The sequence below is a fragment of the Microtus oregoni genome, unplaced genomic scaffold, assembly GCF_018167655.1.
Source record: "Microtus oregoni isolate MIOR12 unplaced genomic scaffold, Mior012 000029F_ref0000214, whole genome shotgun sequence".
NCBI lineage: Eukaryota > Metazoa > Chordata > Mammalia > Rodentia > Cricetidae > Microtus > Microtus oregoni.
Genome location: NW_024543088.1, coordinates 17,163,680 through 17,179,372, shown reverse-complemented (window position 1 = coordinate 17,179,372; position 15,693 = coordinate 17,163,680). Strand labels below are relative to the sequence as shown.

General features: G+C 38.2%; 1 protein-coding gene across 4 annotated transcripts in view; it reads right to left on the bottom strand.

The window, feature by feature from the left end:
• Spidr (scaffold protein involved in DNA repair) overlaps window positions 1-15,693 on the bottom strand; it is a 228,473-nt gene that overhangs the window by 97,026 nt on the left and 115,754 nt on the right. The window lies entirely within an intron of this gene.

Sequence of the window (15,693 nt, the reverse complement as noted above, 5' to 3'; positions counted from 1 at the left end):
TCAGTGCTCTAATGTGATACTTTAGTGTAATCTTTAAATCAAGATGTGCTCTTAAAAAGAAAAACTTAAATGCTCAGGTTTTGAAAGAAAGAATTTGACACACATTACCTTGTTCCTCTCATTAGACAACAATGATAGGTGGGGAGATAACACCAACTGGTAATGAAAGAATCTCTAAGAAGGTAATTAAGAAATTTTCTCTTTCTACATTTTTATTAAATGCAATGCTGAAAGTTCAGTCAGTAATGCATGGTGCAGGAAGGAAAGAATAAGCACACACACCAGAAAAGAAGCAGGAAAATATGACTTCCCCCACATACACATTTTGAGACAGGCATCGTGTTGTGTAAGCTGGCTTCAAACTCCATATGGTTGAGGATGACCTTGAATTTATGATCTTTATGCCCCCATTTCTGCTATACAACCTCATGGATAACAACAGCAAAACACACACATACCACTACTACAGAAATAAATGAATAAATAAATAATTACCAAAGAACCTAAAGATAACGCCTAAATCTAATGAGTTCAGTTAAGATTTTAGAATGGAAGAAATAAAAATGAAGTACAAATATATTTTTTCAATAAACACATGGCCACCAAAATTGTAACTACAGTAATAGGCTGAGCACGGTGATACATGTCTAAAATTCTAACACTCATTATGCTGAAACACAGGGAAGCACAAAATTTAGGGTAGCAATTATATATAGAAAAATTCTGGGAAGGAAGAAAAGAAGGAAGGAAGGAAAGAAGGAAGGAAGGAAAGAAGGAAGGAAGGAAAGAAAGAAGGCAGGCAGGCTTCAATTTAACATGCTATAATTTGCCACTAAAGCTACAAAACACTTATGAAATCTTTGGAACTAGAGGAACATACTGTGTTACAGACTAAAAAACTCAATTCTCCCTACTAAGAACCAAGAAGCTTAAAATAGAGATTTAACACAATTCCCATTGAAATGACAACATTTTAAGTTTTTTGATTTTTGTTTTTTATTTTTTTTGCAAACAGACACACACACACACACACACACACACACACACACACACACGATTACCCTAAAATCTATATGAAAGCAGGCTATGGAAGCACATACTTGTAACCACACTACTTGGGAAGCTGAGAAAGGAAGATCATAAGTTCCAGGCCAACACATGTTAAATAGAGAAGACCTTGTCTCAAAAACCCAACTAAAGCAAAATAAAACAAAATAAAATGGAGTAAGACAGGTACTGTAGTTTATAACTGCAATCCTGAGACTCAAGAAGCTGGAGCAACATGTCCTCAAGTTCCAGAGGAGCCTGGGCTACAGAGTGAGTCGGGGAAAGGGAAGAAAGGGAAAGAAAGGAAAAATATAAAATAAGGAAAAATTTATACAAAAACACAAAGGAACTAGAATATTTTGGAAAAGAATACAAAGGAGTGAACCATCTCTTCACACAGCTGGAGGTACATGATTAATCCAATGTGTGCATGTATAGATGATCTGAATCTCATTAATTTATAAGTTAATGTACACTGATTTGTGCAATCATACTAAAATATAAAAGGCATAGAAGTGAAAAAATCTAAGTCCAATTGATTGAGCTCATTCCCTTTATATGAAAAACTGTGATGTGACTTTTGAGTAGATAGTAGAAGCACTCCCTACCAGCAAGCCCGCAAGCCACCACACTCGCCTAGGATTCTGAGGGTAACAGAAACCAAAAACACGGAACACCTATCCCCAAAACACTGGACCAGATATTAATCCCTTGACACTTTAAACTCCATAACCCCTGATTTCTAGACCCCAGCAAAAAAACCAAAAACATAAACAGTCAAGTCAGCACCCCACACTACAACCCAGTAATCCTATCATGGTTGTCCTTAGGAAATGCACTACAGATAAGCACAAGACAAGGGCTTCAGAATAGCAATTATATCTTCAAAGACCTTAGAGAGAATAGGAAAAAACCCTTTACTGAAGACTGTGAGATCACAAAGAAACAGTTGAGCAAAATAATGAAAACAGTTGAAGATATGAAAGAAAAAAATCACTAAAGAAAACCAAACTGTAAATGAAAAATTTAGGATTTCAAACAAAAACCTTAGTGCTAAGCCTCACTAACAGATTACAAAAAGAGCAAATCTCCGGTGTTTAAGACAATTCTAGGCATGTATACACCAACCAAAGGGCATCCAAGTTCATATAGCTAAAATGACGTATTGACCCTCATACAGTGATAGTGGGTCACTTCAATACACTTGTCTTCCAATAGACAAGTCACTAGACAAACAAAACAAAAACAACAATAAAAATCCCCCCAAAGCACAGACACAAAAACAGAGAAATGCTCGAGTTAAATAACATTATAAATCAAATGGACCTAACAGATATCTAGAGAACATTTCACCCCAACAAACAAACAAACAAACCTAAAACTTTCTTTTCAGTAGCTCATGGAACTTTCTCCAAAACTGACCACATATTAGGAAACAAAGCAAGTCTAGACAGACATAAGAAAATTAAAACTTGAAATTCCCTGCATCTAACCACCATAGACTAAAGTTGGATATCAACAACAGAAAGTAAATGGGTCAAAACCAAAATCAAGAAGAAAATTAAAACCTTTTAAAAATAAAAACAACATATCCAAACCGTTGGGACACTTTATCAAGAAAATTGAATTGAGGACCCAGGCATAGTCCTCCTGGTTTTTGACAAAGAAGTCAAAAAATACACACTGGTAAAAAGTCAACATCTTTAGCAAATGGTGTTGATCAAATTGGATGGCTGCGTAGAGGAATGAAGACAGATCTACATTCATCACCCTGCATAAAACTCAAGTCCAAATGGATCAAGGGCCTCAGCATAAGAATAGATACACTGAAGATAACAGAAGGAAAAGTAGAGGATACACTTGAACTCACTGGCATAGGAGAAGACCTCCTGAACAGGACACCATTGCCACAGGTACTAAGACCAACAATCAATAATGGGACCTCATGAAGCTGAAAAGTTTCTGCATGGCAAGGAAACCATCATTCAGACAAAGTGGTAGGCTATGAAATAGAAGATATCTTTACCACTTAGACATCCGATAGAGGGTTAGTATCTAAAATATATAAAACGAAAATAAGAAGAACTTGAACAGCAAGAGATAAACCGAATTTAAAATTGGGGTACAGAATTAAACAAGCAGTGTTCAAAAGATGAATATTCAACAGTCTTAGCCATCAGAGGAACAGAAATTAAAACTACTTTGAGAATTCATATTACTCCAGTAAGAATGGCCAAGATCAATAAAACAAATGACAGCATGCACTGGCAAGATTTTGGGGAAAGGAGAACACTTATTCATTGCTCATAGGAATTTCAACTGCCAAGGCCACTATGGAAATCAGTGTGGCTGTTCCTCAGAAAGAGGAAAATCCATCTGCCTGAAAATCCAGGAACATCAACTCTTGGGCATATGCTCAACAGACTGTCCATCTTATTTCAGAGACACTTGCTCATCCACATCCACTGCTGCTCTGATAACTAAAGGAAACTGAAACAGCCTAGCTGTCAATCCACAGATCAGCAATGAGATGTGGTACATTCACACAGTGGAATATTATTCTGCTGTTAAAAATGAAATTTACAGGCAAATGAATGGAACTAGGAAAAAATAATTCTGAATGAGGTAAAGCAGTCTCTTTCATGTGGATGTTAGTTTTTAAGCTTTTGGTATGTATGCTACAAAGGCATAAACACAGAGATTAGGTACCTATTGAGGAATTACACAGGGAGAGAGGACTTTACAAGGAAGGGAAAATAGAATATATTGTTGGGGAGAGACTAATTGGGAAGGTGGGGAGGGGGAAGAAAGGGATAAAGTAGGGGGAAAAAAGCTCTGTCAGGGCTCAGAGACCTATGCACAAGAGAAGTTAATGATTAAAAGGGCCAGAGGTGATAGATGGCTCTGATGTGGAATTTTATTGGTTAATAAAGAAAACTGCCTTGGCCCATCTGATAGGGCAAAATTTAGATAGGTGGGTGGAGTAAAAAGAAAAGAATGCTGGGAGGAAGAGGAAGTTAGACAGACGCCATGTCTCTCCTCTCCAGGGCAGACGCCATGCCTCTCCTCTCTGAGGCTGATGCGATGGAGCAAGCCGCCAGGTCAGACATGCTGAATCTCTCCCGGTAAGACTGGTGCTACACAGATTACTAAATATGGGTTAAGCAAGATATGAGAGTTAGCCAAGAAGAGGCTAGATATAATGGGCCAGGCAGTGTTTAAAAGAATACAATTTGTGTGTTGTTATTTCGGGGCATAAGCTAGCCAGGCGGCCAGGAAGGGGGCAGCAGGAACGCAGCCCGCAGCTCCTTCTACATGGCTCCAAGGAAAGTATCCTCCAGACACAAAAGGATAGACACACGTATGACCTCACAGAAATTGTGGAAGCATGCACAGTGCCTGTATAGGTTCAAGAAAGATGAGGGTCCAACACCAAGGGGAGGAAGTAAACATGGGGCCCCACCCCTAACTGAGATGTTAGCTGTAATTGATAACCACTGGCAAAAGGAGAATTGACTTTCTCCAGTGGAGACTCACTTGGCATTTGTTTTTACTTGTTTTCTTTAAAAAAAGACTTACTTATTTTAATGTTATGCACATGAGTGGTTTGCAGATGTGCACATGTGTATCCTGAAAGTGTGCCCTTGGAGGCCTGAAGAGGGTGTCAGGGGCATTTTTCTCTTAAAAACATCATTAATGCACTATTTTCATTCTTAAGCAATCAAATGATTAAAATTACATTTAGATGGTAAAATAATGATAAACATAGGATAAATAAAATAATATCATACTTCTGATTTATTGGAGATATAACAGTTGTGACAGACATGATTTACTTGGTACTTTAGTTTAAATGATCCTTACTTCTTCTAAGAAATTACAGGCAGGAAATATGTGATATTCTGTAAATGGTAGTTTCAGTCCATTTTAGCAATCCTTATTCTGCTCATGCATTCAGATAAATGTATTGGGTTTTGATCACTGATTGTAAGATTTGAAGTCACTTACAGTGTAACAAGCTGTAACAATTTGTAAAGTCACAAATTCCTTACATAACAGCCTGTAAATCACAAACATACAAATAACAGTATATACACATGACCAGGCTGTATTTATATATTTAGGAATATGTATACATTATGTAACAACTAAAGAAAAAGAGGTCATAAATTTGAAAAAGGTCGCACAAAGGAGGGGTTGAAGGGAAGAAAAGGGGAAAATGTTGTAATTATAATTAAATCTAAAAAAAAAGACAAAAATAATTGAAAATAAAGTTCAAATCTACAAATAAAGGTAAAGCCTACTTGCTATCCATAACTGAAATTAAACCACTGCATACAACCAGGTATACTGCAGTGTAGTCAGTTACAGCTGTCATATATCAATAGGTTATTAATAGCACAAATGTTCAAGGAAATATGATGATCTAAGAAATGTTTACATTCCATTCCCTCTTAAACAAATACATTGAATCTAAGGAAAAATTATATTTTATTGGTACTTCATCTTCAAGTTACTAATACAAATTTACCAAAGAAATGCTACATATTTCCCCAAACATCAAAATATATGCAAAGCATTTCTAAGATATTTCCTGCACAATTTCCAAAAATAAATACATTCTTAGATCTCTAAAAGGAACAAAACCTGGTGTGCCAGCTTTTGAATGGCTCATAGAGTTATGTAAGTATTTCTTCCCAACACTAAGAACATGACAAGCAGTCTTCACTTAAATATTCATCTAGCTGGGCATGGAGCATGATGACACCTTTAATCCCACTACTCAGGAGGCAGAGGCAGGAGGATCTCGGAGCCAGTATGGTCTGTGAATTGAGTTCCAGGACAGCCAAGGTTACACAGTGAAGTACTGTCTCAAATACAAACCAAACAAACCAAAAAACAAAATCATCCATTCTACCACCACACTGACCCTGCGGGATTCCTTGGTCATAATAATCAAATTAGTTGACTACGGAATGCCTCGATTTTCTTTATATCTTGATCTTTTTCTGTTCTTTAAACCAGAAAGTCTAGTCTGCACACTAAAAGTAGCTGTTCTTGAGCTACAAACTCCCATCGGTATGCCCATGTATGAGAACCACGTATGTATTCACAGGAAATTTAGGTTTGTAGATGTTCTTGGTCCCATGGCCAAACCCCTTGCAAACAGCAGTAAGGGGAAAACCACTGCACAGAAAGAATCTCCTGCAGCAACTGCCCAACAAATCTAGGCAGCCAAGCAAGGCTTGTCTATTTAAGATGGAGCTACTTTGTTTTTAAAGGTTTTTGTCTTTTATTATTTTTATTTAGAAATGTGTGCCTGTGTGTGTCTGTGTAAGTGTATGCAAATGTGTGTAGTGTCTTCAGAGGCCAGATGAGGGCATCAAATCCCCTGTAACTGGAGTTACAGGTGGTTGTGAGCTGCCTCACATGAATGCAGGAACCAAACTCAGGTAGGTCCTCTGGAAGAGCAGGAAGAGCTCTTCACCACTGTTCTTTAGGATGCTGATTCCCAAAATCATGAGAACAGAAAGCCACTTCATCCTCGAATGTTAATGTTTTCTTCAATTTCTTTCTTCAGTGTTTTACAGTTTTCACTGTAGAGGTTCAGAGAGAGATAAAGAGAGAGAGAGAGAGAGAGAGAGAGAGAGAGAGAGAGAGCGAGCGCTGGGCAGTGGTGACTTTTAATTCTAGCACTTGGGAGGCAGAAGCAGGTGGATTTCTGTTAGTTCGAGGCAGGCATGCTCTATAAGAGATAGTTCCAGGACAGCTAGGGAGGTTACACAGAGAAACCCTGACCTGAAAAACCAAATAAATAAATGCATAACTAAATAAATGAATCAAAACAAACAAATAAATAAATGCATATGGGAAGGGAGGGGAGGGGAGGGGAGGGGAGGGGAGGGGAGGGGAGGGGAGGGGAGGGGAGGGAAGGACAGCATAGCACAGCACAACACAGCACGGGACGGGACGGGACAGGATGGGACAGAACAGGACAGGACGGGACAGAACAGGACAGGACGGGACAGAACAGGACAGGACAGGACAGGACAGGACAGGTCAGGACTGGACACGACACGACACGATAGGACAGGTCAGGTCAGGACTGGACACAACACGACAGGACAGGAAAGGAAAGGAAGGACAGCTGTGAATGGGCTGATTCTCTGATTTCTTTCTCAGCACATTTATTATTGCTATAGAGAAAGATCACAGTTTTTCCTTTTATCTTTAAATTTAGAATATAAGAGGCGGCAGAGGACTTAGCAGCCACAGCCAGGGTCATTCCCAGCAGCTACATGGCATCTCAAGTTTGTAACTCCAGTCAGGACACATGACATGCTCTTCTTTGGCTTCTGTGTGACTGCAGAGTGGTGCACAGACATGAATGCAGGCAAACACTCATATGCATAAAATAAAAATAAAATCTTAATAAAATTTAATTAAAATATAATAACATCATTTTCCCCTTTCCCTTTCCTATTTCTAACCCCTCTTCTTCCACTCGCCCTGGACTCCCTATCAAACTCATGGCCCCTTTCTCTGCTATTATTACATACACACACAAACATATACACACGCTGTAAGACCTGACTTTGCAAACTCCGTTTAAAAAAGGGGCTTCATCTTAAGCCATATAATGAGCGGACACCCATCCCTGCTCCACAAGTGTGCTGCAATAGCAAAATTTTAACAGATACCCCAAGAAATCACCAATTAAGAAGCAGGGCCATGAAATTTAAAGAGGTCCGCATGTTCCTGAGAGGCATCCTGTCCTTGAAGAAACCTTGTCAGTAATTTATGGCTCTTTGTTAGGGTTTTGCACCCCAAAACTGACCAACGGTTTCAGAGACTACCTTACCCTATGCCTTCCTTATCCAATCTCAAGATGACAGGACATGAACTCCCCTGATTGAAGCTTTTTCCCCTTTAAAAGTCCTCTCCTCCCTGGCTCGCTGCCACACTTTCCCCACCCACTGCACTGGGGTGCTGGAAAGGGGTGGTCCAAACTCGGGTTTGTAAAATAACAACCCTCTTGTGCCTTACATTGGAATCCAGTTCCGTGGAGTTTTTCTGGAGTACATTGCCACAGGCATAACAACATAAAAACAAAACTACAAGAGATGGAATCTGAATAGTGATGCTTGTATGACACAATTTTGGGGCTGACCACTTGGTAATAGATAACCAATTAGGGGGCTCACCCTGGGGAAAATTAATTCTCTGGCTCTCAGCATTCCTTAGTTGATAGTAATTCTTTGTCTAGGGATAAAGCCCTGTGTTATTTTCCACTTCAGTGTTAGCATGTTTGTGTTTTTCCTGTTCAAATGTTATTAAGTCAGCCACATTCTTAAGGCATTATGGGTGAAACTTCCTTGTCAATTCTAGGAGGCAGAATCTCACAGCAGATTCTCTGGTCTCTGGCATTGATAATCTTTCTGCCCCCATCCTATGATGTTCCTTGAGCCTTAGGTGAAGAGGTTGTGTTGTATGTGTATCCCTGGGACTAGAACCACCATGAAATGCAGCTATTCTCTGCATTTTGACCAGTTGTAGCTTTCTATAAAGAAGATCACAGATTTCTGAATGTTAAATCTTATTCTACCATTTTACTGAAAGTACTTACAAGTTCTAAGAGTTTTATTGTGAAATCTTTAAGGTATTTTGTATAGAAACATATCTGCAAATAAGAATATTTTACTTATTTTCGATTTTAATTCCTTTATTTTTATCCCTTAATTTATGCTTCTGCTAAACTAAGCACTATATTGGACAACAGTGAAGGAAGATGGACACTCTCTTAGAATTCTTCTCCATTTTGTAGAAAGTTAACCACACATTTGTCATATATAGTCTTTATTTTGTTAGTCCTTGTATTCTGAGTCACTTTAGGGTTTTTTTGTTTTTTTTTTTTTTGGTTTTTCGAGACAGGGTTTCTCTGTGGCTTTGGAGCCTACCCTGGAACTAGCTCTGTAGACCAGGCTGGTCTCGAACTCACAGAGATCCGCCTGCCTCTGCCTCCGGAGTGCTGGGATTAAAGGCGTGTGCCACCATCGCCCGGCTACTTTAGGGTTTTTTTAATGAAGGAATGCTGTGTTTTATCAAAAGTTTTTTCCGCATTTATTGAGATGACCATGATTTCTGTCTGACTACATTTTTGTGATTATTACATTCATTTATTTGAAAATATTGATCCACTGCAGTATCTCTGGGATGAAGATAACTTAGTCACAAAAGAAAACTCTTTTGAAGTCTTCTTGATTTTGTTTTGCAAATATTTTACTGAGAATTGTTGCATCTATGATCACAGGAGAGACTGATGATAAATGATTTTTTAAATTTGGTTTTAGAGTCAGAGTCATACAAACTTTGAAAAAAAGAATCCTTCTTTTTCTATTTTACTGAATAAAATAGTTCTTCAAGTGTCTGGTGGAATTCAGCAATGAATCCATTTGGACTTTGATGTTTTGGGGTTGGAAAATATTTTTATTAATGCTTCAATCCAACTATGTGCTACATATTTGTTTAAATCATTTATCTCTTCTTGGCTTAATTTTTGTGCGTCTAGAAGAAAATCGTCCCTTCCTTCAGATTTCTGATTCAGTGGCACATAAATCACTAAGACATACACTATGGTTTCCTGAATTTCATTAGTATCTGTCATAATGACTCCTTTTCATTTATAATTTATGCATTTGGATCTTTTGTCTCTCTTTTGGTTAAGGGTTTGCAGATCTGTTTAACTGTTTTCAGTGAACCAAATTGTTTTATTGCTTCTTTGTATTGTTTATTATTTTCTTTTAAACTTCATTATTTTATGATCTTCATTGTTTCACTAAGTTCAGTTAGTTGAGGCTTTGGCTTCTTGGTACACCATTAAGTGTTTGTTTTATTTTTTTTGAGAGATCTCTCTTATTATTTTTTAAAATGTAGTCAACTTCCCTCTTAGGACTGCCTTAATTGAATCTCATAGGTTTCAGTAATTGTGTTTTTATTTTCATTTTATTCTAGGATTTTTTTCTCAATGGCTCATTCATCATTCATTAATGTGTAATTTGATCTCTAAGAGTTTGTGTATGTTCTACAATTTCTCTTGTGGACATCTTTTATTCAATTTTGATAATATAAAATTGCTCCAATTTTCTTATGGTTGTTAAAACTGTTCATTTTGGAGGAAGTTCCATGAGCTATTCTGGAGAATGGGTATTCTATTAGGTCTATTTAATTTAAGATGTCATTTAATTCAAACAGAAATTCCTACTTTTATTGGGATGATCTATCAGTATCACTGGCATGCTGAAGTCACCTACTATTATTGTGTTGTCTTGTTTATCTTTACACATAATACTTGTTTATAAAAATGGGTGAGCATGTGTTCAGTGACATATTTGCTTTTTAAATTATAGTGTTCTCTTAGTGTATTGTTCTCTTAAACTTGAATGCAATCTTGTCCACCTCTTTTGGTTAATTTCAATTTGAATTCACTTTTGCCAGCTGAAATTTGCTTGTTTCCTAATTTCATTTGTTTGGGATACCCTTTTTTATTCTTTTACCCAAAGGCACTGTCTATCTGTTTTTGACAGTAAGCTATATTTCATGGAGACAAAAACATATGGATCCTGCAAAAACAAAAAACAACAACAACAAAAACCTCTCCAATGTAGTACTCTGCCTTTTGTCTGCCCTTTGATTAGGGAAGTGAAAGCACTTACATTCAGAGATATTACTGAAAAGTATATTAATTCCTGTCATTTTGTTGACCTTGCAGTATCTGGTGTATTTCTCTTACTTGTTTACTTTTAATTAAGGTCGTGTTTATTCTTTCCCATAGCATCATGAATGTATTTATCTTTCTCATTAGTCCAAAGAATCCTTTAGGTGTCTTCTGTAGAGATGACTTAGCTCTCATGAATTCCTTTAGCCTTTTTTCAAGAAAGATTTTTCTTTCTCTTTCATTTACAACAGATAGTTATGCTAGGTATAATCAATCATCTATATGGGAATTAACTTCCAGTGCTTGAGATACATCATTGCAAACCTTTTTGGCTCAAATTCCTGGTTTCTGTGGATAAATCTGCTCTTATTCTGAATTATTTTTATATAGAGAGTCAAGGTTTATGATTATTGACATTTAGAATTAAAGTCGACTTTATTACATGTGTTTGAGAATTTATATATTTCTGATTTAAAATAGTACATCAAAGATTCTTCCATTTGTATCATTTACAAAGTGTTTTAATTTTCAGTTATAGGAAAAATACTATTTAGAAAACGGCCTAAAATAATTTCTTTATTTGTAAAGAATGATTATGCATACACAGGTTAAATGAAACCAGGTGCATTGCAATAACAACCATTATTCTTAAGGGCTGAACCACCTCTCCATCTCTCCAGCCCCTCTTTGGTAGATTCTTAACTAGGTGTCTTTAACTACCCAGTTGTGCATAGGAATAAATATACTGCACCATGAGATAAACAGCCGCTATATTCTAGGATGTCAGGGATTGGTTTTTGAGACAGACACTGGAATATGTCAGTATGAAAAGTATTGTTAGGCACAGAATTTTTCCCACAATAACTAGAAGGGTGACATTTATTCTAAAGACATTGTTTCAGAGATACTGGTGAATCATCAGCATCCAAGGCCCCTACTCACAGGCAACATTGCTCCAGGGACTTGATGAGCATAAAGTCCAGTTCAGGCTCTGTGTGCAGGCTTGGGGTCCAGTTGCGGTACCAGCCAGGATGCTTTGTACTATGTTGATCCCTGGTATATGCTTCCTTCTCAGGAATGCTCAATTAATGCTCAATCAAAAATTATAATTTATTTTTTAATAAGTCTTAAGAGAAATTCATGGTGACTTTAAATCATAGCCTATCCAAGTTAAATCAAATAGCTAGCTAGATGTTTTGGAAGGAAATATTAGCATCGTCATAATACAAAACCGAATTTGGGGAGCTACTTTGATGACACAACAGTAACTGGGGTCAGAAATAAAAACCAAGATGGCACAAGATTTGAAGTATACACGATATCAAGTAAATGGTGCATTCAAGATAGAAAAAAAATCAAATCAAATGAAACAAACAGTATTTTTCTATATACATAAACTTTTACTAGAGAGATTCAGAATAAGAGATTCACTTTGTTTAAGCTGCATGGCAATAAAAGAAGCTTGTGAAAACAATGACCGATAGAGTTGAAGCTGGCCTGCTCCACAGGAGGGAGCATGCTGGGTACTGAAAACTTAGTCAGTACCCTAGGGGAAAACCAATTGATATTACAAACTGGTGACGGTGTCAAACTGCTTTCCTAGCAACAGCTATATCAGTGCTGCTCTCGGTCTTCATCTAAGAATGCTCGGATTGTGGTGAGCAGCAGTTACTACACAGGGGTCAAAGAGCCAAGAACAAGTGAAGCTCAGCCCCACAGGTCATCCATGTCACCTCTCCAGAGCTCAGGGGAGATCATGAAAGGACTGTAACAGTCAGAAGATGACCACACACTTAGCAGAGCTCAAGGCATCTATGGAGAAAAGTACTATTTAAGATTACAGACTGAAGGTCAGAATTTCACCATGGGTGTGAGAGCGGCCCCATGAGACCCCACCCCTTCTTGAGAGGTACTGACAGTTATTGTTTACTGAGGGGTGTAATTTGTTTCAGTGGCATAACCACTGATAAACTGCTCATGCTCCAGTAAATAGCCTCTCTCCCCCATGCTAATGTAGGCAACCCTAAGTAACTGTTCACACACAAAAAGAAGACAGGAAATTAGGAGGGAGACTTGCTGACAAAGGGATTCCAATGGTTAAGGGATAGTGTATGACAGACTAACTGGGGTAAAAACAACTAAAATCCATTGCATACAAGACATATATGTTGCAGAGGATTCTTCTTCAGTGTTGAGATAGTAAATTCTGGGAAAGGCCCCAAAAGATGACTCCTTTTTAGGGCATCAGGGCTGAAGCTGCCTCCATAGGCAATGGAAAAACAATCTATTCAGATTCATACTGTGGCAGTTGCCAGGTATCGTCATACAATACTGGAGTCAGAAAGAACACTTTCCCATCTTTTTATGACTCTAGAGAAGAGGAGTATATCTTAGAGATATTCCCCATAAATTTAGTCAGCTGTGCCCATATCTCGGTGCTCCCTCTAGGGCAAAACAGTAACAATCAGGCCCACTAGCCAAAGTACCACTTCACTGCCTGTGAGCTCTCCTTTTGGAAGTTTTTCTTCACATACAACAGTGCAGAAAGAACAAGGAAAAGAAAGTTCCTGAATGTTCATCTGTGCTTATTAACAAAGTAGAAGTAAGTAGTAGTTCAGCCGGTGATGGCAAGCTACAAGTATGAAAAGGGAGGGTTCTCTCTCCCCACTCCCAATTCCAGTAAGTGGAAGATCAGGATTCTCCACAGAATCATGTGACCACAGGCAGCCAGCAGCTGCCCACTGGCACTCTATGTAAATGAACTCAGTCACCTCTTGGGTTTTCCCCTCTCTTCTCCCTCCTCTTTATGAGGGACACAAAATCATAGAGAGTCACTAACTGAAGTCAGCTCTGTACTTTTAATTGTAGGCAGGAAGCCAAAGTGCAAACACAATGACTGAATTCAGTTTTACAAGTAAACACTGGAACTGAATTCACCCTAGTTCGGGAAGAATGCCTCTGATCACAACTAGCAGGAAATCCAATTCAAAACAGGGTGTGTCATCTTCAGCTCACACTGTAGCCTTTATACCTTTCACAAAATTCTCTGCATGGTAGTTTCCTTCTGGAAAAAGTTCCCACAAAGACTAAACTTCATTCATGACCTTATATTCAGAATGCTTTGCAAGAAATGTCTGAATTCCAACAGCTACCACCTTTGGTAGAAATCTGGTTTTTTTTCTCCTTTGGTTAATTCTTAAGAACCTATCACTGATTCTTCTCCCAACTCCATTCTAATTTCCCTGGCATCATGCCAACTTTCAATTCCCTTCTTGTTCTCTAGATCACTTGATAAGTTAGTATGAAAATGCTGAGATCCTGAGAGAATTGACACAACCATACACTTTGGCCCAACCACATTTTAACTGTGCCAGTTGGTTCATATGCCTGTTTCTTGTGCTTCCAGAGTTGGCCAAGACAATGAAACAACTTCAAGAAGACATACATGTGTACAAGGCTGCCAGCCTGTAGCTCTAGAAAAGGCTGCAGGAAAGGCCTGGATTCACACCAGCTAATGGCCAAGTCTTCACAATACGATGCTGTAATTATAGAAGCTCAGTGGGATTTTGGTCCAACACGAAAACAGTAAGCTAAAAGTCAGGTACAAATAAAATTAAACTGGATAAATATGAAAGAAAGAACAGAAGAAATGATGCACAGTTTTCCCAAACTGAAAGGGTTAGGTGTGGAGAGAATATCTCAATTATATCATGACACACTGTCAATATTAGTAGGCTTGAAGGCCCCAGAGGATGGGCACTCAGTTATAATGACCTTTGGACCTTACCTTCTGTTCTGATCATAATGGAGAGTACTGGCTGTGCCTTGCACTGTGTGCTGTGCTCACAGCTGGATGCATGCCCCAATGTCCCTAGACATTTGAATTTCTAGTTGGGAAGAAGTGTCATGCAACTTGCAAAGGTATTAAAATCAAGGTTAGTTGTTTTCAACACCTTGGAATCTGAAGGAGTTGATGGCTCTGCTAATATAGGGCACAGATCTGTCTAGTCTCAGCCCACTCCATCCTAAGGTGGGGCTATGGTATTTACCTGGTAGGCTGCTTTCTCTCTGTTCCTCCATGTGCTCCCAAAGCAGCAGTGCAAATTCATGTGGACATACTTCCTGATCCCTCCAAGTTCTTTCATGGATCCTAGCCCATGAGCAGCTTGGAAAATCAGAGACGTAGGAGGTGAAAAAAAAGCTCAGCTTTTGAACATGAGATCTTTCAATGCTCCTAGTTACAAACAAATTTCCTTCTTAGTAGACTCTCTAAGGTCAAAATTCTTCCCTTCTTCCTACCTATAATTTCCTTCTGTGAATACATTCCTGTGCCTATCTCAGGCTCTTTCCTCACATGGTGGCTATATACTGATGTAAGATTCCTCTGTATGCTATAAATATGTTTTATTACCATTGGAAAATAAAGAAGCTGTTTTGGCTTATGGCAGGGCAGAATAGAGCTAGGCGGGAAAACTAAACTGAATGCAGGGAGAAAAAAGGTGGAGTCAGGCAGATGCCATGTAGCTGTCAAAGGAGAAAGGAGTCAGAACCTCACCAGTAAGTCACAGCCTTGTGGTGATATACAGATTAATAGAAATAGGTTAATTTAAGATATAAGAGCTAGCTAGGAATACGCTTGAGCTGTTGGCTAAACAGTGTTGTAATTAATATAGCTTTTATGTTTTTATTCGGGTCTGGGCAGCCAGGTAACGAAAATGTAGTCTCCATTTACAGTATATCTCAGGTAACTTTCTCTTGCTTCATAAGTACTTCTGTTTCTTTCTTACATTCATGTTAATCTCACTTGGGTGCTTTTTATTAAAAAGAAAATGGTGGTTATTCACATGTATGATTTCTGGGTGTCCTATTGCATTATGATAAGGTCTACGTGCTTTTTGTATCAGACCAAACAGTTAATACCAGACCTTCAT